This window comes from Chinchilla lanigera, unplaced genomic scaffold (genome assembly GCF_000276665.1).
Source record: "Chinchilla lanigera isolate Chin_1 unplaced genomic scaffold, ChiLan1.0 scaffold00095, whole genome shotgun sequence".
Taxonomy (NCBI): Eukaryota; Metazoa; Chordata; class Mammalia; order Rodentia; family Chinchillidae; genus Chinchilla; species Chinchilla lanigera.
In genome coordinates, this window is record NW_004955496.1 from 8170643 (window position 1) to 8174724 (window position 4082).

A 4082-nucleotide genomic window follows, 5' to 3' on the forward strand; every position below is an offset into this window, starting at 1 on the left:
CTTGCCGCCATTCCTCCCCTTTGCTCTGGTTGTTTGCTGCTCGGCTGCCATTCTCCCCTTTGCTCTTGTTGCTTTGCTATCTTCTGCCTCGGAGCCAGCCAAGTATGGACTGAAACCTCCACAAACTGTAAGCTAAATAAACCTTTCCTTCCTTCATTTTGGGCGTTGGGTATTTTGTCTCAGCAATGAGAGAAAAGTAACCAAGACAACATGTAAATTCACATTATCTCTCTGGTGTGAGAAACTGAAAGTGTAAATAAGAACCAGAATATATAATAGATATTGTGAAATAGGAAGAAACTGTTTAAAAGGGAAGGGGAAGTAGGGAGGGGGGAGGGGGAAGGAAGAAAGGGAAAAGAAAACATTGAGAAAAGAAATATAAAATGCAGACAAAGCTTTGTAAATAAGGAAGTGAAAACTTGTTGAAGAGAGAGGAGAGGAATGGGAAATAAAAGGAACGCACATATAGCATGTACAGGTACAAACTCCCTATGATGAATGTGATCATTAAAATTAATTAAAAATAAAAAGAAGTTAAATTGTCTCTGTTGGCAGAAAATATGATTTTATATAAAATATGATTTTATATAAAAATCTCCACCACAAGGACTGTTTGAATAAGTTAGTTTAATATAGTTGCTAGACACAAAATCAATACACAAAAATGAGTAGCATTTCTCCATAGTAACAATAAACTACCTGATGTAGCTTGGATTTAAAATGTCTCCCAAAAGACACATGTTCTCCGAGGTGAGGCTGTTCGAAGGTGACTAGATCATGAGGGTTCTTATTTCATGAGTAGATTAACTCAATGATGGATTTGATAATTCTATGGGATTGTTGGGAGACAACAGAAACATCAGAGGTGGGGTCAAATTGAAGTCAGAGGATCATGGAAACATGACCTTGGAGATGATATCGTGTCCCTGGCAACAGCTTTGCTATGCCACATCCTCTTTGCTGTGATGTTTTGCCTCTTTACAGGCCCAGAAAAAGTGGAACCAAGTGACCATGTACTGGACTCTCTGAAACTGTGAGCTCAGCTAAAACTGTTTTCTTGTAAGGGTTTTTTCCAGTTATTTTGCCACACAAATGAAGAGATGACTAACACTCTATTCAAGAAAGAAATAAATTCAGGTGAAGATGGAATGAAAAGACTAGACTGAGTCTCTCATCTGAAATAACAAAGAAATATTTTAATAAAGAATGAATATGCAATGGAACGACCATGTGAATTCCTACCATGTTGTCTAGTGAAACGCTGTATTATGTCTAATGTTTTATCTAATAATTATTTTCTTATTCTCTTTAATGTTTTGAACAATCTTCCATTCTTACATCTGGTAATCTGAGCAACGTAGTTGAAGATAGCGATATGTAATATAACAACCACTGTTAATTTGTATTATTTTGTCATGAAACCCTGTATCGCTTTAAATGTTCTTGCTTTGGTTTGCTTATGTTTGTGAGGATGGTATGCTGCTATCGTTCTTTTTTTTTTTTCTCATTTACTACTCTCTTTAAAATAAAATTAAAAAATAAAAAAGAATGTTGCAGTAATATATACTACACAAAATATATAATAGTACATAAAGCAATTATTTTTAAGACACAAATATTAGGCAATAAAAGAGGATATTCTGGAGTAAAGTGAAATGAATGAGTTGAGCCCATAATTGCCCCAGCTCAATGTCTGGAATGCAGTTCTAGGTTAGAGCACATGGAGAAAACAACAGTTAGACCTCAACCATTTTCATAAATCCAGGAGACTGAGTCTGGGGTATAACATGGCCATGGGGACCTAAAAAACCAGTGTTGATGGCACCAAGCACAAGAAAGCAAGGATACATAAAAAGAGAATGCTAGGAATCTACAAAGAGTTCTCTTTGGGTCTTCCATTGAATGATAGCCAGTAAGAAAACTACCTAAGGCTAAGGGAAAATTCACCCTAAATTTTAGAGGGAAAAAGACAATACCTCTCATAGATATACTCAAGTACAATCCTATTCTCCTCCAGATTCTAGATAACCTTCTAATAAAGTAGAGTACTCTGAAGGATTTTATCTCACTAAAGACACAAAACTAACTCTTTATAAGCATTGCTCTGATCTTGATTAATGAAACCTTTAAAGCAAAATAGTGGATTGCACAGTTCAAATGCTACTTTGAACTTCATGCCAAAATAAATTTCAAAGATATTTATAGTAATGCAAAAATATCCCTGACACAACAAAGTAAAACTCAAAAGTCTACACCCATTTGGAATTTAACAGTCAGGTTACTATTGTGCCATAAAAAATTAATATTGTCATTTGTAATTATATGGATGGGCTGGAAATGATTATGCTCCATGAAATAAGCCAGGCACCAAAAAAACAAAACAAAACAAAACAAATACTACATCACCTTACCTACGTACATATGGATTCTAAAACAGTCAATTTCACAGAAATTGAGAGTTGAATGATGCTTAGAAGAGTCTGGAAGGGGTTGGAGAAAGGAAGAAATGAAGAGATGTTTATTAATGGGTACTAAGTTGTAGTTGCATAAAAGTAAGAACTTCTGTTGTGCTCTTGAGCAGTAGAGTGATTGTGGTAATGATATTGATAGATAATGATAATGTTCTGTACATTTCAAAATGCTAGGAAAAAAGTACTTGCAGTCTTTCCACCATAAAGAAATAATGAATGATTAAGGAGATAGATAGGCATACCCATTTAAACACCGTGCAATTTCTATGTCATAGTCAACTGTTGTCAATTTGAATAAGAAATGCCTAGCAGAGTAGTTTAGCACAGTTTGGGTATGTCTGGATGATGGATTTCTCAGGGAGAAAGACCCATCCTAGATATGGATGGCATCAGCCAATAGATTTTAGCCAGGAAGGAATAAAAAGGGAAAGAAGGAAGTCTTGCTTTTACTTCAGAGGAGTTCCAGTCTTTCCATTGCCTTCCAAGCTTCCAGTGCAGACTCATCAGCCTTCCAGAACTCACACCACACTCTGCTTGTGAGCTACGGGCCTTCAACTTTTGACATCCTCTGGCTCTCAGCATGCAGAGGGACTGTTGTTTTATTCCATCCTGGCTCTACAGGTGACCATTGTAAACCTACCTAATATATATATTTGCAAATATATATATTATTTGTAAATATATATATATATATTCTGTTACCCTATTAAACCTTAACTAATGCACGATGTGTGTATCAAAGAATCATAGAGTACTTATAAATATGTACTTTTCCTTGTTGTACTGTGGATTTCATCCAGGAATTTCACACTGAGCTATATCATCAGAACTTGGAATTTTGTTTTGTTTTGGGGTTTTTTTTTTTGGACAGGATATCAGTAAGTTCTCTAGATTGGGCTCAAATTTGAAATTCCCTTACCTCAACCTCTCAGAATATGTACATTTTTTTGTGTTAAAAATACACAGTATAGGAAAAATATACCCTATAAAACTAGTGTTGAAAAACTTGGCAGAAATGTAAATAAGAACAAAGTTGGAGGGCTCACACTTTCCAACTTCAAAATTTACTACAAAGATACAATAATTGTAACAATATGGTGCCCTTATTAAAAATAGAAATATAAGTCAATAAAATAGCATGGTACTTCAGGAATAAACCCATTAAGTTATGGTTGATTTTTGATAAGGATGCCAAGACCATTCAATGGAGAACGTATATCTTCAACAAATAATTCTGAGAAAGTTGAAAAATGCATCAAAGAACTAAATGTAAAAAAAGAAACTGTAAAAAACCTTCAGAGAAAATGAGTACAAATTGTTATGACATTGAATTATGCAAAGATTTCCTAGGTATGACTTAAAATGAAAGCACCTAAAGAAAACGAGGTAAATGAAATACCATAATTTTTGAAAAACTGCTAGAATTGTGTATTTCAATGGTGGAGCATTTGCCTAGCATGTTTAAATCCCTGTGTACAAACTCCAGCAATACATACACACATACACACACACACACACAATGTTTAAAACTACTACACACACATGCACACACACACACAAACACACACACATGAATTTTAAAATATTAAAAACTACCATGCTTTAAAAGAC